At 48.9% G+C, this 25,158-nt stretch overlaps 1 protein-coding gene across 6 annotated transcripts in view; it reads left to right on the plus strand.

Annotated features, from left to right (window-relative positions):
- The first annotated feature begins 881 nt into the window (after window positions 1-881).
- The window catches only part of LOC127586289 (BRD4-interacting chromatin-remodeling complex-associated protein-like), an 89,412-nt gene continuing 65,135 nt past the window's right edge, over window positions 882-25,158 (plus strand). For 3 of the 6 annotated variants that reach the window (XM_052044098.1, XM_052044102.1, XM_052044103.1), the window contains exon 1: window positions 883-1,221. The gene's annotated coding sequence lies outside the window, so the exon portion shown is untranslated. Of the gene's footprint in view, window positions 1,222-19,624; window positions 19,683-25,158 lie in introns of those variants that run through there. The other 3 variants (XM_052044101.1, XM_052044100.1, XM_052044099.1) reach the window with 3 other exon arrangements.

The raw sequence follows: 25,158 nt of genomic DNA on the forward strand, positions 1-25,158 counted from the left end.
ACTATACCCAAACCTCCCGCCCCTTTCACTTCACGTGGCTCCTAAAACGTAACTCTGCATTTGCCTTCTTCCCTGACATCTAATTTATGTCAATTTACGTTTCGTGAATACTCCTGCAAAGTGCCTCCGGATGTTTTACTGTTTGAGGCGGTGTTGTTAGTCTTGAGACCATACTCCTTTAGAATTTCCTGAACCTTTAACCAGCTATGAAATAATAAGAAAAAGGAGTGGACAACCTCTCTAGTTTGCTCTCGCATCTGTTCCCTTTGACACCGACAGATTCAATGAGTTGCAACCTCCCTGAAACACACGTAGATTCAAATCCAGCCAATGAGCGGGCTTGTCAACTGTTTCCGCCTTGCCCACCGACTTATGAATAATTAACAAGGCTCCGTCAATCTGTACTATCCGACCAATCGTAGCGAGAAGAGCTCCTTTAGCCCCGCCTCTCCGCAAGGTTTCCTTTGAACTTGTATCAACCAATAAAAGGCAACTATTAACCTCTGGCTCATCAACCAATCAGAAGTAGCCATCAGCCTCTGGTTCATCAGCCAATGAAAAGCTGCTTTGAACTTCTACTTTATCAGCCAATAGCAATAGAGGCCATTGGTCATTGACTATTGGCTAGCCGCGATCCACAGTTAGCCAATAGAAAGTAGCCATTAGCTGCAGGTTCATCAGTCAACGAGTGGCGGCTATTCGCCAATCAAGAACGCCTATTGGCCACTGCGGTGCGATTCTTAGCCAATCAGAAGCGCCCATCGACCCCTGGCTCATCATCTATTGATTTGGCACCCGAAGGACCCCAGTCAGGAGGCGACCGAAAAATGTGCCTTGAATTTTAGAAAACGATTAAAAGTGAAAGAAAATGCCTGGTCGAGGACTGAGGCAGGGAAACCAGTGCATGAATAATTAAGATCAGATTTTTTTAAAACTGCGTGCAGAGTACAGTACAAAACCAAATGAAAATATAACAATTTAGAATAAAAGAAAAATCACCCATTGAATAAATATCACGAAAAATGGGAGTGAAATATTTTTTCCTCCCGTGTGAGATGTGTGTGGAGAGAGCGGGTGGTGTTTAGCCGAAGGTTTGAAAATGTGATTGCATTTTTTGACAGGAGAGTGCGGGAACAGCTGTTGTTGTTGACCTCCCTTCAGTCATGTTAGCCCCTGATGTGATGGCGAGGAAACCCCGTTAGGCAGGCGCTCTTCATGACGGTGAGTTCCTTTCGAGTATTACAAATTTCTCTTAAATGTCTTTCCCTTATTTTCTCTCTCTCTCGCTCTTACTCCCCCTCCCCACCCCTCCCTCCCAGAGAGAGAGGTAAAACAACAATCCCTGCAAAAATTGCCCATTATCCTCTTTTTATAAAAAAACACCCCCTCCCTCCCCTCAAACCACCTTATTCTTTTTTTTTCTTTTTTAAATTTAAAAGAAAACACAGCGCAGCGATCCAGACAATAAGCCGGGCCGCCTCTGCTCGCCCATGTGTTCCTCTCGCAGGTCCTGTTGCAGGCTGCTACAATGTATCTCTTTTCCCTTTGAAGTCCCTGCGAATGGAACGTTGATACAATGTCTCGGCGTTCCATTTCCGAATGTTGGTAAATCCCAGCGCTGCACCCTCGCTCCCCTCCTTGTCCCGTCCTCCCGCTTGCGCTCCACTCCTTTTTAATCGGTGAAAGTTTTCTCTTTCCCTTCCCCCCCCCCCTTAATATATTCCCCCCCCCCCACCTCTCATCTATGTTGAAGGTTAATTTTTAGGCCCACTTTTTTTCGGGACAGCCACCTCTTCTATCCCCCCACTACCATCAGTTGCCAACGTCTATTACACTTTTTTTAAACAAAAAAAAGAATAAACAACTTAGAGTATCCAATGCGTCTGCATTTAGAAGTGTGTTGCAATTTGATTTGTGCTTTAGCAGTTGTTACTGCTTCGATTTTTGACATACAATTGAATCTATTTTTTCTCCCTATCTTTTCTCTGAAGGGAGTATTTGCAAAGCTCACTGCAATTACTCTGCCCTGCACTGCCTTCTTAAAAGTTATATTTCACTTTTTAACCAGAATGTTATACTTCTGAGATTGTATTATTTTAAATTACCATTTATTCTAAATAAATGTCGATGGTGAATACTCCAGTCACCACCCCAGGGTCCTGTATCTTTTAATTTGTACGTTTTTAAGTCTCACCTTAATGTCTTAACCTTTCTGGGATTGTAATTTTATTACATGGTAGTATTGATATTCAAATTTGCCTTTGGTTTGGGGGGTAGTTAGTAGCCGAATTATGTGATTGTTTGATCAGTTGTCTCTGAATTCTGGTTTGTAACTGCTTCCTTGCTGGTCTGTGAGTGCAGTGGATGTAGTGTGCAGGTTTGCAGCTTCACTTCTCTTCCTGCTGATGTCTGTGCCTGGATATTTGCCCCTTTCCCTTATCTGTCTGCACCTAAGCCCCTTCTTCCCTGGGAGCTATGTTTTGTCTTTTGCCACCATTTCTTTCAGGCCCTGTCATCGTTCCACATTTTATTTGGTTATTTCTTATCTAGGTTCAAGGGTTAATTTGGAATGTGTGCTCTTGCCCCTTCACATGTGTGTTGTGGGATTTTTACCTAGTTAATTTTAAACAAATGATGTTCCTGTACTTTAAATATTATGTTAAAAATGCGGTTCCAAGAATACAATTAACAATTGTCTAGACTAAATCAAAGGGAAGAGCAGTGAAAGCAAAGAACTTTGCATTTCATTAGTGTTCAGAAAGATATGCAGTTTGTTACTTTATTTCTGGTTGCAGGGTTGTTGATCTGAGCTCCTGTTGTTGAGGTTTGGCACCAGGGATGATTTTTTTCTGCTGAATTTCTGTAACCTGTTTCCACTTTATCAAACTTGTTATGTAACCAATTAACTGCTTCCACCATCCCTCCCTGTCCCAGCTCTAGCACTGCTTGTAGTTTACAGACAGTTGAGGTTAGATATAATCTCTCAGATCTAATCATCCCTCTTGTAGACACTGGCATCTTTAGCGTATGCTACTTGTGAATTAGTTTTTGCAAACTTTATCACTCTTGAAAGTTTGTGTTTTTGGGGGTGGGGGAAGGAATTTGTATTCAGCAAATCAAATAAACATGAGATCATCATTGTCAAATTTTTCTTGAGACTAGTATTTGGATATCAGTGAGGAATTTGCATAGTGCGCTGAGATAAGTGTTGGGAAAAGTAAATAAGTGTTTGAAATTAGAAATGAAACAGGAAATGCCAGACCTCTGGAAGTTGGTGAGTGGCTGGAAATGAAAGGGAGTAAGGTTCAGTTGTAGGAAGTTCAGGTGGGTTAGCCTGGGAATGTTCTGACTAGAAATGCCCATTAGAATGGGTCAAGTAAGGTTTACGAGGACGGACGGGCATTCCTGGAATCTATTCCCCATGAGGACAGGGAGCGATAACCTGTGTGCTCGCTGGCTTCCACTCTCGCCTCAGAGTCAGGATGTCCAGAAACCCGGCGCAGTGCTGAGAGAATGCCGAGGGCTCGGCTGCTCCCTGTTGTGGGTGCAAAGCCTTTTGTGTCCCCTGTGCATGAAGCAATGCATACGGTGACAATATCAGAGGAGCAGGATCATGCTTCCTCGTGTCCTGACCAATAATTATTTCCAAAATTAGGAATACGGAGGTAATAGAAATGCTACATCGCAACTGTCAGCACAGAAAGTATTTCATCTCTGACCTGGTCACTTCTGTATTTGCTTGTGGGAGCTTGCTGTGCATAAGTTGTCTGTATTACAGCAGTGACTGCACTTAAAGCACTTGGAGAAGGAGACTATAGAAATGCAAGTCCATCTTTCAGTGGAATCATTTGTACTTGTACAGAATCCAGTCAGGACAACTTTAGTAATTTCTACCAAGTGTCCACAAGGTAACAAGCGTCCTTGATTAGGATAAATGTCACTTGGTTACCTTTTGTGGCATTTGAGCCAAAGGTTGTGTTGGATACTTGGGGATGGCTAATTCACTGTGTTCTGAGATGTTTCTGATGCAGTGAGTGAGTGCCCTGTTACAATTTGTTAATTGGTATCATTTAATTGTTTGCCGGGTGAAATTTTTGTCCCTGAGTCAGAAGGTTCTGTGTTCAAATTCCACTGCGTGTCCTTGAGCTGAGGCTGACACACCCAGTGTCAGAGCTGAGGGGGTACAGCACTGTCAGAGGTACTGTGTTTCAGATGTGGTTTTAAACTGAGACCTCTGTGTCAAATGAAAGATGCATGCGACTTCCCACGAGTCCTCATCAGTGCCCTGCTCCCCGTTTCTCGCCTGTATAACGTCACTGAAACACATCATCTGGCTGTTATGACGTTGATGTTTGGGGGAGCATGCTGTGTGCAGACTGGGTCACTGCACTTCCTACATCACAAGTCAACACAAAGAGTAATTCATCCCGAAACCCTGCTTTTTTTTAAACAGTTGTGAAACATTTGCAATTTCCCAGTTCACTAGCATTACCCCAGGATTTCCAGATGTTTGGAAGGTTATGGTCAGGACCTCTGCTGTGAGTTCCTCGCCCAGCCAGAATCTCGACTGCAGCGGCAGTGCCTTCCCTGGTGAGGTCTGAAGTACTCGCTCAGAAGCTCGGTCGCTGGCTCCCATCAGTACATTTCCCTTTTTGTCTCTGATCCCACCCCCGCTTACAATCCTTTTCCTGTTCACTTGTCCACAGAATACTTTTAGGTTCCCTTTTATATGTGCTGCTGGTCGTCCCTCCTAGAGTCATTGAGTAATACAGGCCCTTCGGCCCAACTTGTCCATGCTGACCAAGATGCCTATCCGAGCCAGTCCCATTGCCTGTGTTTGGCCCATATCCCTCTAAACCTTTCCTATCCACGGACCTGTCTTTGAAATGTTGATATTGTACCTGCCTCAACTACTTGCTCTGGAAACTCATTCTACATACCCACTCTCTGTCTCTGATTTCCTCTTTTTTTTCCCATTCCTTCTGCACTTTCTGTTATCGGCCTGATTCTTGTGTTAACAACTTGACACCTGTCATATGTTTCCCACCCCCCCCCCCCCCCCCCCCCCCCCCCCATTCCACTTTGCTCTCCCTTTGAGTCTTTGTTTTGCAGTTGACGTAAAACATGGAGACGTGGGACACTGAGGAGGATGGTGGTAGACTTCAGGAAGATGTGGGCAAGTTGGGAGATTGATGGGTGGCAGATGAAATCTAAAGCTGAGAACTGTGTGTTGCACTGGGAGCGAAGAATGAAGTATATCCAAGAATAGAACGAGCTGGGGTATGTGTGCAGAGTCCTTTGAAAGTAGCAGGGCAGGTTGTGAGAGAGGTTTAACATCTGAAATCCTGGACTTTACAAATAGAAGCACAAGGATGGCACTTTGATTGTGGCTGAACTAGTGATTTATAAAAGCTCAAAGTAATGGCCAGTCCTGGGTACCAGACTTGAGGAACATTGTGAAGGGTTCGGAGAGGGTGCAATATGTGGGCTTTCAGTTATTTGATGGACTGAAGAGGTTGGGGTTGTTCTCATTGGAGCTGATGCAGGCATTTACAATCATGAAGCCTACAAGCAGACTGGATCAGGAAAAACAGTTATTCCCATTGACAGAGGGGTCAAGGATCAGCGGATGTGGGGAGGTGATTGGCAAGAGAACCAAAAGTGACACAGGAAGGACCTTTTTGTTTGCACGTCAGGTAGCTGAGGTTTGGAAGGACTGGGGAGGGCTGAAGCTGCCGCGTTCAGTGGGAGCTGGGCGAGTCGCTGACAGGACAGGATTTGCAGTGGAGTAGGCAGAGGGAGGGGGAGTGGGACGAGCTGGTTTGCACGTGCATTGGGCCAGTATGCAATCCATGGGCCGAATGGCTTTCTCTCATCCTGAAAACCATTCTGTGAAGTGCTCCAGAACCTGGGACGTGCCCTGAAAGGAACTTGAGAGATGCTATCAAAATGCTAGTCTGTAAAATTGTATTTTACAAGTCATGATTGTGTATGTTGGAGTCTGTTAGACAGTTACATCTTGGTTTTTGTCATCTCCTGAAAAGGAGGACCTGACGTTGTCTTGCAGGGTTTTTTGTAGGCGGGTCTGTTGATATTGGCCACATGGACTTGTGCCAATTGCAGAGATCCAGCAGTTCGTTTGTAAATACTGAAATTTATCAAATTTATTGCAGATTTCTTGTACCTGTGACTAAGATATTAACAGTAGAATGAGTGTCCATTTGGACCTGAGACGTCGTGTCCCGTAGGTTGTGCTGACTGCTGTTTGTGGCCTGCCGTCGTTTCCTGGGCAGAGGGCAGGGAGTCACAAGAGGTGGCAGATGCTGGAGTCTGGAGCAACACACAAGCTGCAGGAACTCAGCGGGTTGGGCAGTGTCTGTGGAGGGAAATGGACAGTTGACGTTTCAGGTTGAGACCCTTCATCTGCTCTGTGCACTTCCCTCCACGGTTGCTGCCTGATGCATAGACCTCCCCCAGGCCGGTCCTGTGGTTTTAGACCAGCAGGGGGATTAGGGTTCTGCAACCCTTCCCATCCCCTTGCCCCTGAATCACTTGGCAGTGTTCTGCTGATGTAGCACACGCTCACCTGAATTTGTCCACAAACCAGAGTGTTTGTGATTTAATGCTTTAATTTTCTTTTACAAACTTAAGGAATGAAGACAGGTTATGGATGGACGCAGGGCATTTATCCAGGCAATGTTCCCTGCTCCACATCCGCCACCGTTCTTCAACCCATCCCTCCATTCCTTGCTCGCTTGTAATTTAACTGGCTTTCCTCAAGAAGTGTCCATGGTGTTTGCCTCAGTCGCTGTGTGGAAGAGATGGTGTAAGCAGCAGTGCCGGGTTACCAGGGTCGCTCTCTGCGGGCAGAGGGGTGTCTGATCCTGATGCCGACCTTGAGCAGAAGCCAAACCCTCGCAAGTTGTTGGGTGGCCGTGCTTTTATAACACGTGGGCTGTGTTGGCTTTTGGTTGTTGTGCCAGTCCTTCTCGTGATGGAGGTGGTCTGTCGGTGGTCAGTATCATCAGTCAGAAAACGTTGGGCCAGCTCTGATGGAGAGATGAAGGAGATGTGTGCATCAGAAGTGGTGCTGTTGAAAGATGCTACCTGTTTGGGTTTTTGGAGTTGCTTGAGTTGACCTTTCTGCAATCACTTGGGGTTTAGAATTGTTCCTGGGCTGTCCCCAGGTCAGTGTGCAGGACTAGGGCTGAGTGCAGGCACCAAGCACCGCCTGTTTGTACCATTTACCTTGCTCTGCAGGTGTAAGTGAAGCCCTGGACCAAGAAGCAAGGAAGATACCACCACAGTCTGTTCAGTATTAGGTCTCCTTGAGAAGGTTCTGTGTCTGTCGCGTTGTCTACCACCTCCATTTATTCAGGAACTCTTGTGGTCACAGTGGACAGACAAGAGGATCTTAACTCCTGGTGGGCAGCGTGCTGACTGATGAGGCAATCGGTAGGTGGTGTGGAAGGGATGGATTGACTGTCAGTCCTACAATCCCTGCAGTGTGGGGGTGTGTCTGCCTGTGGCTCATCTTGGTGGTCCGACATGTGGCAGCAATGTGTTCCCAATAATTGTCCCGACTCTAGAGGAGCTGTAATCAACCCTCAGTGGTTGTCTTTTATTTCCTGAGTGTGCTCGCCCGCGTGAAGGCTTTTGCTCTGCAGTCTGCCAGGTTGTGGTACATTAACGGACATCTCCCCCGATGTTGCACTGCAGATTGCAGTTAAGAGGTCCAACATTACAGTCTAAGCACATTTCCCCCCTCAAACTAAACAGGAATTGAGGGTATGTGGAGGCAAGTCACTCGGGGTCACTCCATAAGGGGCCGTATATAGGGCAGCACAGCTGTCAGTGCAGCTGCTTCACACCTCCAGAGACCCGGGTTGGATTCTGACCTCTGCTGTCTGTGTGGAGTCTGCACGTTCTCCCCTGACTCTGTGGGTTTACCCCAGATGCTCTGATTTCCTCCTACATCCCAAAGACATGATGGTAGATTAATTGGTGCTGTGCTGCTGCAAAAGGTTAACTATCGTGGCATTTATACCCTGGGTATATGTGCCTGGGACAATAAACATCAGCTGTCCCTGTGTCAGTGGGTGGGAAGAGAATTGGGGGGTAGTTGATGGATGTGTAAAAGAGGGTAGGTTACAGGGAAATGAGTGGGGGAATGGGATGGATGGGATTGCTCTGAGAGCTGGCATAGATTTGATGGGCCAAATGGCCTCCTATATTGTCAGAAAATGCAAAAGTTAACTGGTGTGTTCTGCTGTGTAAAAATTTCTTGATGCTTTGGACCATTAGCAGACCAAACCTGACACCAAACTATTTGAGATATTAGCACTGGTCAGAGTTGGTGTTCAAACTCGGCTTAAATGAGAGAGCGATGGAGAGGAAATTCCACCGCTCAGGGACCCAGAGAGCAGAAGGCATGGTCGTCAGTATTGTCCACAGGTCGCTGCTCTCCTGACCTGCCATTTCAATTCTGGCCTTCTGAACATCTCCGAATACAATCACAGCAGCCCAGGGCTTGTGCCTTGAGCTGCCTGAGTCCTGCTCTGGAGTCCCCTCCCCATCTCCCCCCTAAAACTTACAGTCAACCTCCTGGGATAGGTTTTATGTGCAGTGCCACAGGATGTGTAAATGTTGCTGCTCTCTGACTTAAGGATTTAAGGAGCAACTTGAAATGAGAGGGAGAGGTGGAGAGGTTTGGAGTCACAGAGTTGTGCAGCATAGAAACAGGCCCTTCGGCCCACCCATCTATGCTGACCATCATGCCTATCTGTACTAATCCCACTTGCCAGCATTAATTCCACATCCCTCTATACCCTGCTCATTCAGGTATCTGTCCAGATACCTCTTAAGTGCCGTTACTGTTCCTGCCTCCACTTCCTCCTCTGGCACCTCATTCCAGATACCAACTACCCTCAGTGTGAAAAGCTTACCCCTTGGGTTCCATTTATATCCCCTCCCTCTCACCTTAAACCTATGCCCTCCACCCTGGGGATGGTCCTTCTTTACGTTGAAGAGCGAGGAGTAATCTTATTGAAACATGTGCTATCCCAAGGGGGAATGACTGTGTAGATGTTGAGATGCTTTCGCTAGTGGGAGAGTCTTGGATGAGGGGATGTGGTTTCAGGGTAAAGGGCCAGTTGTTTAACACCGAGGTACGTCGGTTTCTTCCTGCAGAGGGTGGTGAATCCCTGGAATTCTCCTCTCCAGAGGATTGCGGAGGTTGGGTCACTGGAAGTGTTTAAAGTGGAATTTGATAAATTTTTGGAAGGTCAGGGATTTGAGGGCTGTTGGGAATGGCAGGGGAAGGGATGAGACCCAGGACAGATCAGTGAGTGACTGACGGGGTGGGGCTGTGGCCCACTGCTATTTTCCTGTGTTGTTACGTTGGGATGTGGGGATAACCTCCAACACGTGTCCTGCGGTGTAGACGGGGTACTTTGTGAGGCACCAAATCACCAGGGATGGTCCCAGGCTCGAGCCCCTCTGCACCCTTGGTACACCTTTCATATTTACCCTCCTTCCTCAATGCGTTCAACAGCAGGAACCCAGCAGTTACCGGTGGTTGAGGGCTCAATGTCCTCAACATGTCCGGTGACCATGAGGCTGCTGTGGTGTGTGTGCAGTGGGAGAGGCAGTGGCGGTCATTTCTTCTGCAGCCACTTATGCTCTTTGCTGCAGTGTGCCCCTTGTACCAGGTGTGCTGCAGCTACCTGCCCAGACTCCCCACTGCCTCCCAGTCCTGCAGCCTCAACCACCAAGAAGGGCAACAGATGCAGGGGAGTGCCACCACCTGCAGGCTCCCCTCCAGGACTCATCCCATCCCGATGTGGGAATCTGTCGCTGGTCCAAATCCTGGAACTGCTCCCTGACAGCACTGAGGGAACACCTTCACTGGGAGAGCTGCAGTGATGTGAGGAGATGTCTCACCACCTCCTCTGGGGCAGTGAGGGACGGGCAATAAATGCTGATGCTGGCTTTGCCAGGGATGTCCACCCTGGGAATGATTTCACCCCCTCCCCAGAGGTGAATTAATGGCCAAGCGGTGTTTTAAACCTCTTCATCCCCGGGATGTGGGCATTACTGAGAGGGCTGGCATCGATCGTCCATCCTTAATTGCCTGTACTGAGTGGCTTGGCTGGCTTTGAGGGCAGTTGGACATTGGTGTTGCAGTGGGTCGGGGTCACAGATGGGTCAGACTGGGGTGGGATCTTGCAATGAGCTTCTTGTTCCGTGGTCTCTATCGCAGTTTATTCAGCTACTTGAATTTCAACTCCCAGCTTGTGTTGGTGTCCAAGAGCTTGTGCTGAGCATGGTCAGTGATCCCGACCTCTGGGTTACCCCAGCGTGATGCAACCCCCACACTATCACACCCATGGTTCGGGCAATGCAGGAATGAGGTGGGGAACTCTGGATTAGGAGCGACTGCAGAGACGGAGCAGGTGGTGAGGACTTGGTGCACTTGCAGAGGGTGGTTGGGGGTGGGGGGGGGGGTCCAGTGGAGGATGGTCACTGACCTTGACCAGGTTTCCCTGCATGGGCAGATCTTGCTGACAAAGGAACGGTTTCATCTCCAAGGCATAACTCAGTCACGTTCCAGCGTGGAGAGTTGAAGGTTCCTCCAAAGCCAGAATGTCCACCGATGTCCTGTATGTTGCAAGGGGTGTGGAGCTTGTTTTGCCAAATGCAGTGCCAGGGATCTGTCGGAGCGTGGTCTGCTCCGCTTGTTACAGGCACTCGTGTACAACAGGAGGGCGTGTGCTTCAAACGGGGTAATTTCCCCGTGTCCTCAGTAATGAGGAGCCTGGGATCGGGCATTTTCCCTTTGTTTGCACAGATGTCAAGATGAATAACATTACAAGGGCAGCATTTATTGCCTATCCCTAATTGCCCTCGAGAAGGTGGGAATCGAGCCTCCCTGGTGTTGGTGTTCCCATGGTGAGCCTACATGGAAGTCCTGAGACCCCACAGAAGGACTGGGGGTGTGGAGGGGGGTTTGGATCCAGCAACAATATTTCTATCGGGATAGCGTGTGACGTAGAGGGGAATCTGGACGCACTAGTGACCCCCTCTGTCTGATACCCTTCTCCTAGAAGTGAAGATCAGATGTTAAACGTGTCGTCTCTCTTCCCCACCCCTCCCCTCTGCACCCCCCTCCACCCACGACATTCTTCGTTCTGTCTCTGCATTCTGCCCCTGATCCCCCTCTCCTGTCTTGCTTGGGTGGGGAGATGGCCTTGAAAGACTCGGGGATGACCTTCTTCGGTGACCCAGATTTCTCTCTCCATGACCGGGTCAGCTGGTTGGGGCTGAAATGTGCTCCAGGCTTCCTGCTGTGAAATCCACTCCGTCCCCACCCCCATCCCGTGGCCTCCTGTGTCTTTCCTTCTCTCAGGATGACCACTTCACACCTGAGAAATGTAGAACAGTTTTTCTAAGTGATGAATAGCAAGAGAGAGAGAGACACAGAGACTGCAGATGCTGATATCTGGAGCAACAAACAAACTGCTGGAGGAACTCAGTGGGTCAGGCAGCATCTGTGGGGACACTTCAGGTGGAGACCCAGCTTCAGGTATGAGAGGGGAGATGGTCGGTGTCAAGCGGTGAGGCCACAGGTGGAACGAGGTGAGCAGGATGGAGGGGCTGGGGTGGGGAGAGAGACCTGGATGGGTCAGGAGGAGAGAGAAAGGAACACGAGGTGCAGGTTACCTGAATCTCCCAACTCCCCCACCCTCCCTGTTACCCAGTTTCTTTTCCCTCCCCCACTGGTTCCACCTCCCCCCCCCCCCCCCCCCCCGGCCCTCCCCATCTGCCCCCGTTTATCACCCTCCTCCTCCTTTATCAGATTCCAGCACCTGCAGGGTCTTGTTTCCACATCACCTTCCAGCCCCTCCCCCTCGACCCTCACTCCACCCCTCCTGCTCCCTGCCCATCATCCCCCCTCACCTGGTTCTACCTATCCCCAGCCAGCTTCTGCCCCGCTCCTCCCCCTGTACTGTATCTCCTCTCTCAGACCTGACGCAGGGCCTCGACTCGCAATGTTGACCATCCCTCTGCCTCCCCAGATGCTGCTGACCTGCTGAGTTCCTCCAGCAGTTTGTTTCTGCCTCAAAATCCAAAGAGATTTGAGTGTCCATTGACATTGTTAAAGTGTCATGGATGGGGGCAGGATTTAAGGGATAAAGCTGATAGAATACTGGTCTGTATTTCTAGAGGAGTAAGTGTCCATGGAGTTAGAAGTTTTGCTGCAGGGATAGGAATGCCGGTGACTCCAAGGGTTAAATCACAGTGGGAGATGAGATAAACTGGGGGTGTGTTTCCTGGTATTTGGGATTGATGATATTAAAGGAGAGCAGGTTACAAATCACTTGGGGAGTCTGGGATCAGGGTTGGGGTGTGAAGATACAGCCCAGCTTTCAGGAGTGAAGTTGGGAAAATGTTTCTCCGCTCATGGTATAGTGGAACTTGGAACCCTGCATGAGGTGGTTGACGCTGCGTCTGTTGTTAATTTTAAGTCTCATTCATGGATTCTTGTGAACCTGAGGATTTGGGAATGTGGGAAATGGTGGGTTGTGGTCGGGTCCTGGAACAGTGGTGACCAGAGGCTGACTAACTGTTCCCCATACGAAGCACTTCTAACTTGTCCTGCTGGTCTGGTGCAGTTTGGTTGGTGGCCAGAGTCGCCCAACCGGTCCGTGCCGACCAAGGTTCCCATCCAAGCCAGTCCCATTTGCCAGCATTTGGCCCATATCCCTCTAAACCTTTCCTATCCGTGCACCTGTCCAAGTGGCTGTTAATGTACCTGCCTCACCCACTTCCTCTGGCCACTCTCATACTGACCACCCTCTGGGTGAAAATGTTGCCCTTCAGGTTCCTATTAAATCTCTCCCCTCTCCCCTTAAACCTATTCACTCTACTTGATTCCCCAACCCCGGGCAAAAGACTGTGTGCATTCACCCTCATGCCCCTTGTGATTTGATACACCTCTAAGATCACCCCTCAGTCTCCTACGCTCCGATAAATGAAGTCTCCTTCAGGGTGATTCTGTTTTGTAGAGTGCATTTGCCAAAGTCTCGATCGCTGGTTTACCGGTGACTGGACTGTTGAATTTTCTCTCTCGTGCTGTCTGTCAGGACTGTGCACCAAGATACTGATGTGTGTCAGGGAGGGTGGATTTGTTGTCACCCCAACAATGCCATTAGGGGGGGCTGAGTCTTTAGGGGGAATTTGATTTTTATTCCCTCCCCCCTGCCTGCTGTCTGAGAGCTCCCAGAGACTCACTGCAGCTCAGCCTGTCCTGGAGCGGAGTCTGACAAGCTGGTGTATTCACCCCTGTGTGGTGTGCATGTTTCCCTTGTGTGTCAGGCTGCAGACTGACGCAGCAGCAAAAGCACTTGTGGGGTTTGCCAAACCACTTGCATTCTGCCACTGCCACACTCGTGACTTCCACTGCTGTGTGGGCTGGAGTAGTTCTCCTGGGCCTGGCTGGGTGCAGGGTGGTTCCTACCCCCCCCCCCCCAATCAATGGCAGATGGGCACGGGCCATGCTAGGGTCCAGGGAGACGGTTGGTTTGGTTCCCCAGCTACTTCTGGAGAGGGAGCTTCCTGTGAGCGGTGGGAACTCTGTCCATTGTGGTTCCCCAACTACCTCAGACCCTCTCCTGTGCCCACTCTGTATCCACCCCCACTACAGTCCACTCCTTTCCCCCACCATCTCTCTCCTAACTGCAGCCTTGTGTTCTCCTGGGAAAGATTAACTCAATGATTGGTCGGTTTGGGAGGGGAAGTAGTAAATGTGTGAAGTTGCTCTCTTACCACAAGCATTTAGCACAGAAACAGGTCTGTCAACCATCAGGCACCCATTTACATGAACTCGACACTCATCTCATTTCATTCCCATCAACCCCTCACCCACACACTGGGGCCAACTTACAGCGGCCAACTAACCCACCAACCCGCACATCTTTGGGACTTGGGAGGAAACTGGAGCACCCAGAGGTAGTTCACACAATCGTGGAGAACATGTGAATTCCATACAGACAGTGCCGGAGCTGTGAGGCGGCTGTCCGAATATTCTCCCCACCTCCCTCAAGCTGTGTGGTGCGATGATGCACCTCACAAGAATGTGTTTAACTCCTTTGATCCCGATGTGCTTAATCTGCTGCTGAAGCTCATTCCAAAGACCAGCGATCCTATGGGAAGGGAGAATTCTCCTGACATACACCCCAGTCTGAACTCGCGTAACCTGTTCACATTCTCCCCAACTCCACGGTCTAAGTGCCCTTCCCCCACTTTCTCAGGAGAGTTACTTGTTACCCACTTCTCAAAGGTCACGTTACGATGAGCTGAGATCGGACTATCCCCTCACTACTGAAGGATCTCCTGAGTGCCGTACCTTCCTGGGGAAGGAGGGAGAGCACAAGCTGCCCTCCAATGTCAGCCAAAGCCCTGCAGCTCCTTTGGAAGTCTCAGCTAACCATGTGTCTTTCAGCACCTGGTTTTTGGGCTTTCGTTCACTGTCAACAGCTCTGGGATTCTCATTCTTTTATTTTGCTTGGATCATGTTGTCTGACAGGCAATATCTTGCTGCAGCCTTTCTACCTCCTGGCTTTCCTCGGAGAGCGCTGAAGGTGAATCACTCGGTGCTCAGGCAACTTGCTCTGCTCTTTTTTTTGGAAAAATTGCTGACAGAATTATAAACTCCTCCTGCAGCTAAATGTTTGCTTTATTGACACCAGTCTCTGTGTATTCCTGGAAGAGTCAGCTGCCATTTTAGAACGGAGCCTTTGCCTTCTGATTGGCAGGCTGAATCGCTAATTTAACGGGGCTCCCTGAATGTGCTGAAGTTCTGCACCACTTCCTTTTGTGCAGTTAGTCTGCGTTCGAGATGCTTAGCATGAATTTGGCAGGGAACGTTTTTTCCTACCCGCTCCCTAGGGTGTCCAAATCCTGTAACGTGATCTGCAACTCTGCATGGATTTTGCCAGATCCAAGTGCTCAACATGCCCACTTCCTCCCCGGAATAATTAACCACAGAATGCAGAAAATGTGAAGCTTTCAGCCTTGCTGAGAGAGGGCTGGTTTGGATAGGGAAGTGGGAAACTGAAGGGTTCTTTGGGTTAACGTTGACACATGAGCATCCAGTGGATGAAAGACTTGCTTTTCTAAAGTGACTTCCCCCATCTCGGGACATCCCAAAGTAGTTCACTGCTAGTGAAATTCATTGAAATGTGGTCAGTGTTGGAAAGTAGCAAAGGCAGCAGGTCATCCAGAGAAGCAGCCCCACAACACAGCCCTTCAGTACTGCAGGGGGCATAGGTCATGTTTGTAGTCTGCAGAGTGGCCCTTGAACCTACAACCTTCTGACTCAGGGTGAGATTGCTATCTGCTGAGTCATGTTGTCCAAAGGAGGATTGCAAAGGAGTTTGGCATCATGAACTTCTGGGCCAAACCATGATTAGTGAGGAGCAGTGCACATGGCTGATGCAGCTGAGGTGGGGAGCAGTGTGGGTGGGTGATGCAGCTGAGGTGGGGAGCAGTGTGGGTGGGTGATGCAGCTGAGGTGGGGAGCAGTGTGGGTGGGTGATGCAGCTGAGGTGGGGAGCAGTGTGGGTGGCTGATGCAGCTGAGGTGGGGAGCAGTGCACGTGGCTGATGCAGCTGAGGTGGGGAGCAGTGTGGGTGGGTGATGCAGCTGAGGTGGGGAGCAGTGTGGGTGGGTGATGCAGCTGAGGTGGGGAGCAGTGTGGGTGGGTGATGCAGCTGAGGTGGGGAGCAGTGTGGGTGAGGTGAACAGCTTCAGGTGGATGTAACCACTGAACTCAGAATAAGAGGAATAAAGATGTTCAGCGCAGAGGAAGGCCATTCAGCCCATCATACCCGAGCTGGCTTTCCACACAGTCCTGCAGACTTTTCCTCTTCTTTCTTATCCCTTTTCAGCAGGTTCCCTTTCCCTTTGCCCCTTTTTTTGGTCCAGGATTTCGGGTTTGTTGGGAATTGTGTGCTCACTGCAGATGATGGAAACATTTGTCTGTTGAGCATTTTTTGATTTGCATCTGGGTCCCACAGATCGGGAGCTTGTGACACCCTTGCACGTGAACTCGTGGGCAGGGGAAAAGCATCTGTGTTGTGTAAAACCTTGTGAAATAAAATCCTCGGCTGCTGCTGCTTGAACATAACAAGCAGACTCTCCTCGAACTCTGGGTTCTTGCTCAGCCCTGAATAGACCCAACTCTGAAATTCACTCCCTGAAGCTGATGCACCTGCCTCACTGCTGCCTTTGGTGACTCGTTGCCAAACTTTGCCTGCTGAAGTGCCTTGGGATATATTTCTGGCCATTAAAAGCACCGTGCAAATGTAGTTTTAATCCGATTTTGAGGCAGAGTCCTCAGCCTATCTTGGTTGATCTCTTGAGTTAGAAGGTTTTGAGGTGTTTATATCTCTTTTCAGGAAATGTAGAAAGCCTACAACAGTACAGCACAGGAACAGGCCCTTCGGCCCACTGTGTCTGTGCCGACCATAATGCCAAATTAAACTAATCCCATCTGCCTGCACATGGTCCATATCCCTCCATCCCTGCCTGTTCACGTGTCTGTCTCAATGCCTTTTCAATGTTGCTGTCACATCTACTTCCACCGCCTCCCCAGCAGCTCATTCCAGGCACCCAACGCTCCCTGTAACAAAAAAACTTGCCTTCCACATCTACGTTAAACTTTCCCCCTCTAACCTTCAATCTATGGCCTCTACTGTTTGACGTCTCCACCCTGGGGGGAAGATGCTGCCTGTCTATGCCTCTTTTAATTTGTATAGTTCTATCAGCCCTTCAGGATATTGCCTGGATTAGAGAGTATTAGCTCAAAGGAGAGATTGGACAAACTTGGATTTTTTTCTCCGACGCTCCTCAGAAAACAACTCAAGTTTGTCCAACCTCTCCTTGTAGCTAATACTGTCCAATCCAGGCAGCATCCTGGTGAACCTCTTGTGCGACCTTTCCAAAGTCTCCACATTGTTGCTATAATATGGAGACCAGAACTGCACACAGTGCTCCAAACATGGCCTGAACAAAGTCTTATACAGTTGCAACGTGACTTCCAACTTTTATGGACAATATCTCAACCTATGAAGACAAGTATGCTGTACACCTTCTTTACCCCTATCCACTTGTGTTCAGGGAGCTGTGGATTTGCACCCCAAGATTCCTCTGTCCATCAGTGCTCTGGTACATTTGCAGTGTACTTTTACATTTGATCTTCCAAAATGCAACACCTTACACTTATCTGGATTAAAGTCCACCTGCCATTTCTCTGCCCACATTTCCAACTGATCTACCTCACTATCTTCAACTCCACCAGTTTTCATGTCACCTGCAAACTTATGAATTGGGCCACCTATGATTGCATCCAAATCATTGATACTGAACTAAGAGCATATCTATGCTGACCAGCTGGTGCAATGCGCTGACAGGTGTCGGAGCAAGACTTTTGGCTGAATTATTAAACTGGTTTCCCTGGTCCAAGCTGGACAATGAACGAGAGTTCTGCCAGCGTCCAGTGTGCTGATGATACACAACTAGGTGGGATGGCAAGTAGGGAGGAGGAGGTGACAAGGGGTCATAGACAAGCTGAGAAGTGCAAGAATATGAGAGGTGCAGTATTACGCAGAAAAACGTGAAGTTATCAACTATTGGTGCACAAAATAGGGAAGTCTATTTTTAACTGGTGAGAAATTTGGTGTTAATGCTCAAAGGAAACGAGGTGCCCTTACACACACGTCACTGACAGCCAGCATGCAGCAATGGGATGTGGGTTTCCTCCCGGTGCTCTGGTTTCCTCGCACATCTCAGAAGCGTGCGGGGAGGTAAATTGCCCTGGGCAGGTAGATGAATGGTAGAATCTGGGGAGAGGTGAGCGGAATAAAGTGGGTTAGGATGGAATTGGTGTAAAAATGGTGCTTGATGGTCATTGCAGAGTGAGTGGGTTGAAGGGCCTGTTTCTGTGCTGTGTACCTTGATGACTTTAGTTGGTGTCTATTGCAGGAGAATTTGGGTACAGGAATAAAACTGTCTTGCTGCAATTACATGGGGCCTGGGTGGAGCTGGAGCAGTGTGTCCAGTTTTGGTCTCTACACGCAGTAGAGGCAGAGCAGCGAAGGTTCAGGGACGGCAGGGTTACCGAATGAGGAGGCAACTGAGGCACCTGGAGAAGGTGCAGAACAATGGCACTGAACTAGATCAGCCATGATCTGTGGATGAGCCATGGAGAGGCTCAAAGAGCCAGACAGCCTGTTCCTGATTATGTTCTTGGTCTTTGTACAGATCCCCTCCCCTGGAAGGGTCGGGTGGTCTCGGGGGCACTTCCTGTCAGTGCAGGACTACTCAACATCCGTATTCTCAAAGCTGATGCATTGTTACAACACGGAGCCAGACCACTTGGTCCTTTCAGAACTGGCTGGTGTCGGGGGGGGGGGGGGGGGAGGAGCTCTAATTGTATCGCGGGGATCGGGTCAAATGCTTTCGACACTCCCATCCACAGACTGAAGTGTTTGGTCAACACCTTGGCTGAAGCACAGTCTGTGAGCAAATCCAACACTCTAGCCCCAAAGGTTTATCATTGCAGGGGCTGGACAGCTAACGGGGAAGGAGCTCGGGCTCAACTTAGAGTTGGAACCAAGGGTGAGGGGAGGAGTTGTAGCAAAAACATGGAATGCACTCCCAGTGCTACTGGTCTCATATTCCATTCTCACACTGCACATCTCACCCTTTCCTTCAATCCCCATTTCTGAATGAATTTTTAAACATTGACACCGCCTGCTTTGATCACTAGCTCAGGGAGTGCATTCTGCATTTTTGCTACTATCTCCTCCACCCTCCCTCCCTGCCCCCCCCAATCCTCTGTTCTAACTCTGCCTAAAGTTGTAGCTGTCCTCCCTTGTCGCTGAAGCTCCCTCCTGTTAGCTGTCCTACCTCTGCAATAGTAAACCTTTGGGGCCAGTATGTTGGATTGATTTGGTGACTCTGTTCTTCAACCAAGGTGTTGGCAAAACACTTATAACATCATCCAAAGACCTATCTCTGCAACAGAGTTCCTCCTGATCTATTGATCGCCCTTTGAAGAAGGAGTCTGGTTGTTCTAGAAAGCGGTGCCTTTTGCAGAGTCTGCTCTGGAAATGGCGAAGCCCCAGGAATTGCTTAAATTATTTTTCAAAGATTAAAAATGTAGTCTCCTGTATCCTCGCAAGACCTCGTGATTTTTGCAGTGTTGCTGTTGGTATTTGAGCTAATACTTGGCATGTCGATTTCAGACTGTAAGGGAGAAGAAAGAGTGGAATTCTGTTGTCCTTTGCAACCACAAGACATCTCAAGGGGCTGGGCAGCCGATGAATTGCTTGTCATGTGTTGTTACTGTTGTTATGCCTGTAAAATAAGTTGTGTGTGGATACATACATATATATATATATATATATATGTATACATACATACATACACACACACCCACACTCTCTCACACATATGTGTCAACACACACACACACACACACACACACACACACACACACACACACACAGAGTGTGGTGAAACATCCTAACCCTAATCTTTTAAAGGAGCCTGCCACAGATGTGACATTTTCGGAAGACATTGCGGTGTGCCCAGAATTTGAAAAGTAGACTGAAAAGGTGAGTTAAACAACTAAAAACAAAACTCTGCTGCAGGAGACAAAAGTTTAGAGAGGGGGAACCTGAGCAGGAGTTCAGAGAGCTGATGTATGACCGGCACTGATGGGGCAACTTAAAATAGGTGGTTTTGCTTCTCAATCAGCAACTGTGTCAACACAGAACTTTACCGATTTAATTCTGGGGCAGTGGCTGGTGGTTACGGATTGGTTACTGGTTGGTGTTGAGTTGATTTGAAATGATGAGTGACCTACATCTCTGTCAGGCAGAGAGAAGGTCCAATGAAGATTGATTTGAGGTGATTTTTTTTTGCTTTTGAACAGATAAAGGTGTGCTGTGTTGATTGAGCTCTGAAGATGTGGTTTCAATGTGTGGTCAGGGTTCGACTTTGAACCTAGGGTGTGGCACCTGAGCCAGCAGTTGGACTGACTAAGCATCAGCTTCTGAAGGGCACGGTTAGTACAGCTGCTGCCAGTGACCCAGGTTCAATCCTGACATCTGGTGCCGTCTATCTGGAGTTTGTATGTTCTTCCTGTGAACATGTGGGTTTCCTCCCACATCCCAAAGACCTGCAGGGTGTTGCATTAAATGGCTGCCGTAAAGGTGTGTCTAGTCTGTGGGTGAGGGGTAGAATCTGTAAGGGGTGGGGGGGGAGGTGAGTTGATTATCAGGGTTGGATTAGTGTAACAGAGACACCAGAGACTGCAGCTGCTGGAATCTGGAGCAACACACAATCTGCTGGAGGAACTCAGCGGGTCGAGCAGCACCTGTGGGGAGGCTGGAGTGGTTGTGGTTGAGACCCTGCATCAGTCCTGCTCGACCTGCTGAGTTCCTCCAGCAGATTGTTTGTTGCGTAGGATATTGTACAAAATGGGTGCTTGATTGTTGGCATGGACTCGATGGGCCAAAGGGCCTGTTTCTCTGCTCTATGACCTTGTTCTTCCCCAGCAGTTTGTGTGACCCTGGGATATCCCAAAGTACTTTTAAATTGATTGCTTAAAGTTTGGTCGCTGTGCACAGCAAGAGAGAGGATAAGTTACGGGAGAGTAAGGGTGGGGCAGGAGTGCTGGGGTTTGTCTGACTGCCAGCATTGACTCGCTGGGTCATTTGAGCTCCTCCTGTCTCTTGTGGTGATGTGACACAAACAGCAGTGTGGTAATGACCAGATGATTTGTTCTGGTAACGTTGGGTGAGGATTATATATTGGTACTTTGAAGGTGGTGATGAGCTCTGTCTGAGGGGGCAGTGGGGAGGTTACCCTCTCACCTGAGCCCATCATTCCCGCGCTGGGTGTCCCTCAGCTCCTTATCCTGTGTCCAATGGGATTAACAGTTGGGACAAAGGAGACTGCAGATGCTGGAATCTGGAGCAATACACAAAGTGCTGGAGGAACTCAGCGGGTCAGGATGCGTCTGTGGAGGGAAATGGGCAGCTGACGTTTTGCGTCGAGACCCTTCATCTGGACTGATGAAGGAGCTAGTTGAGGGGAAGGGATGGGCTGGCAGGCGATGGGTGGGTCCAGGTGAGGAGGAGTCATGGGTAGATGGGGAGAGTGGGAATGGGAGTCTCTGTGGCTTTAGCTGGCCTCTATTAGAAGAGAATTTGATTCATGGGATAAAAACGTCTTGCTGCAATTATACTGGGCCACAGTGAGGCTGGAGCAGAGGCAGTTGATTTCTTTCCCCCCACGGATGCTGCCTGACCTGCTGAGTTCCTCCAGCAGCTTGTTTTTTTTTGTTAACTACTGAGGCGGTTTGCCCAGTCCCCCGGCTGTGACGGGCTTCACTGATCCTGTGCCAGTTTACAGACTGAGCATTCTCACTCCTCGGTGACTCTTTCTGACCTTACTCACTGTTGACACTGGACACTTTCTGCTCTGAATGGGCAACACTCTCCAAAGCAGGTGATCGTGAGTTCAAGTCCCACACCAGAGACTTGAACTCATAAACCAGTACTTCTCTGCAAGACCTGCACTGCCCTTATTTTTTTTAAGGAACTGAATTTTGAGTGGCTGCTATTTTAAGAACGGGGAGATTTCCTGATATTCGGTGGCAGTAATTATCCTTTGACCATCAATAGTGTTGTTTACCTAGCCATTTAGTTAATTACAGGTCAAGCAGCATCTGTGGGGGGGGAGGAATCTGGCACTTGGCATTGGTAGTGCCAGACAGATTTTTCGTACTTTTGGAAGTTTTATTTCACTTACACATTACACAGTGGTACAATAAATGTTCCAGTGAACCTGGTGAGTTTAAAGGGAGTGGAATATACAAACTCTCTGGACCCCAACCCCAGATCTGGCCGGAGACTTTGCTTCTACCCTGAACCCCCAGATTACGCACCCTGGCCCCTGAGAGGGTCAGTGCTGGATCAGGATTTCCCAACAATCGAATGTTGGATTATCGGAGTTTTACTGAGCTTGCTGTGTTCTGGCGACCAAATATCCTACTAGGCTCTGATACTTAAACGTCCAAAGTCTTTTGTTGACCAGGTATCTATGGCGAAAGGGTTTGGATTGCTCACAGTTGGTGCCTCTGATCTGAACAATGAGTTCTTTGAAATGGTTGCAGTCACAGCCAATGGCTGGGGCGACACAGATCTTCACGTTTGGCTGACTGGCCCACCCAGCAGGTCTGCACCAATAGAAGGGTCACAGAATCAGAGAACAGAGGCCTTTTGTCCCATCATGCATGTGCTGGCCACTTGTTAGAGCCGTCCAGCTAGCCAGTGATCCACTGGAATCACCCCTGGGATGAGGGATTTGACCAGGGAAGCATGAGTGAGGTTGGCCCATTCTCACTGGGTGTGAGAAGGATGAGAGGTGGTTTCAGTGAAGCTCCCGTGATCCTGAGAGGGATGGACGGTGTGGATACTGGGACGTTGTGGATACCGGGACGGGGTGGGGAATCTGGAACCGGGGAAGCTGGATATTTAGGATTGAGCTGAGAGATTCCTCATCCCAGAACTGGAAGAGGGTAAGTTATGGGGCTGGAGAAGGTTTGGGTGATGGAGAGGGAGAGACCACACAGATCTGGAGAGAATGCACTAAGTGAAGGAAATGCTCAGCTTGGACTTAAATGGTCTTATCGTGAGACTCCACCCCTCAGTTTTCATCACTTCAACTACCTTAAGCTCAGAAATTACAAACATACCTGCACCTAACTCTACGTCTGAATTCTTGCATCTGTTCTGCTAGTCAGTAAAATCATAACTTGTTTTCTGCCTTGATATTGCCTGCCTACACTAGCCACACATCCTGTGATTATCCCAGATGTCCAAAAATCTTTTGCTCTCTGTCATGGGTATACTCAGTGCCTGAACCTCCGCAGCCCTCTTGGGTAGAGAATTCCAAGAGTTCCCTGCTCTCTTGTCTCTGCCCTGAATGTCTGCGCCCTGGTTCCAGGCACCACAGTCTGGGCAAGCTCCATCCTTGCATCTACCTTGTCCATGCTGTGAGAAGTTTTAGTTTTCAATGAGATCTCTTCTCATTCCTATAAACTCCGTTATAGGCTCTCTCCTCTGGATGATTTCCCCATCCTTGGAATCAAGCGGTGAACTTTTGCTGCATTTAAGACCGGGATAAGGATAGATCGAGTCTTTGAAACTATTTGTCCCCAAAAAACTGTGGTGGCTGAATCCTTGAATATGGTGATAGCTGAAATAGATTAACTTTGAATCAGTAAAGGGAGTTGAGAATTGTGGGGAGTTGGACACGAGGAAAGTTGAATCAGCAATCAGCCACCATCTCACTGAACAGCAGAGAAGGCTGGGGCATGGAATGGCCAACTCCTGGTCCTATATCTTATGGTCCTTTGGTACAGAGTCTCCCTGCACACGATATTCTGGGTGCAGATTCATCACACTCCCATTTAATTACTGCATGGAGGCTTTGAATTTTCTGCCAAACTTCTTGCAATAAAGGCCGAAGTATCATTTGCTTCCTAATTGCTGCCTGCACCTATCAACTTTCAGTGACTTGTGTGCCACTGAACACTAACACCTTCCACTCTCTTGCTACTTAAAAGATGCTCTGCTTTTCTGTTCCTTCTACCAAAGTGGATAAGTTCACATCTTTCTGTGCTGGGTTCTGTCTGCCCATTCACTCGGCCTTTCTGTATCCCCTGGCATCCTCGCACTGCCTCCCAGCTTTGTACTATCAGCAAACTTGGATGAGGGGATCAAGTGTAATATATCCAAATCTTCAGTGTAGGTTGGGAACATTTGGACCTCAGTACTGATCCCTGCTGCCCTCATTGGTCACAGTCTCCCAACCTGTTTATTTGTACTCTGCTTCCTCAGTCTGTGCCAGTGTGGAACCCCCAATTCCATCTATTAATTTTGTTTGACAAAATGCCGCAGGAGATTATTGGAGGCTTTCTCAAAGTTCAAACACTCCGTGTCAAGTTATACGGAACGGAACCAGTCCCATTGGCCCAGAGTCTGCACCAACCTTCAAGCATTCTCCCCACAGTCCCACCAACTCTCCCCAGGTAGTACCACCCACCTACACCAGGGGCTGTTTATAGTGGCTAATTAATCTACAAACAAACATGAATTTGGGATGTGGGAGGAAACCGGAGCACCCACGGGAATCCCACGTAGTCACGGGGGGAATGCGCAGACTCCACACAGATGGTACCGGAGTCAGGGTTGAACCCGGGTCTCCAGTGCTGTGAGTTAGCAACTCTACCAGCTGTCCCACCTCTACTGAATTCCCCTAGCTAGACCCTGCATCCACTATCATTTCCCATAAAGTACAAAATTCTGATGAGATTTCACCAGCGTAGGGAGGATGTTCCACAGGCTGGGGTCAGCTGGAGCAGGGATCACGGTCACAGGATACAGGGCAGGATATTTAGATGCTTGAGCCGAGGAGAAATTTCTCCACTAGATGGTGATCAAGTGATGCAGGGAGAGTGTGGGAATTTGGGATTGAGAGGAATGGCAGAGCAGGTTCCAAGAACTGAATGGCTTCCTCCTGCTCCTAGTTTCTGTGATTCTTTCAGGCTACTGTTTGAGTTCACTGTGGGTGCCTCATTTATTAAAAGATCTCTTTTCTCCGATCTGGTGGTTTTTATCGGTTGTCTTAAATTGCCCAGAATGGCAAAGGGTTTCCAGCCACAGACCCTGCCTTTCCATCTGACTGGTCTGTTCTCTGACAGCTGCCGCATCTTGCCCAGGCAGCATGCAGTAGGGTTAAGTCCCCAGTTGGGTGCTGAGAGCAGCGACTTCCAGTTGTTTCATTACCATAGCAATAGTATCTCAAGGGGCTTCAATCCCGATCTCCAGTGCTGTCCGTGTGGAGTTTGCATGTCCTTACTGTGACCGCCTGGGTTTCCCTGAGTGCTCCGGTTTCCTCCCACGTCCCAAAGCTCTGCAGTTCGGTCAGTTAATTGGCCGCTGTCGGTTTCCCCTGGTGTGTAGGTGAGTGTGCAAGCTGAAGAGAGTTGATGGGAATGTGGGAGCAATAAAATAGGTG

This window comes from Pristis pectinata, chromosome 35 (genome assembly GCF_009764475.1).
Source record: "Pristis pectinata isolate sPriPec2 chromosome 35, sPriPec2.1.pri, whole genome shotgun sequence".
NCBI lineage: Eukaryota > Metazoa > Chordata > Chondrichthyes > Rhinopristiformes > Pristidae > Pristis > Pristis pectinata.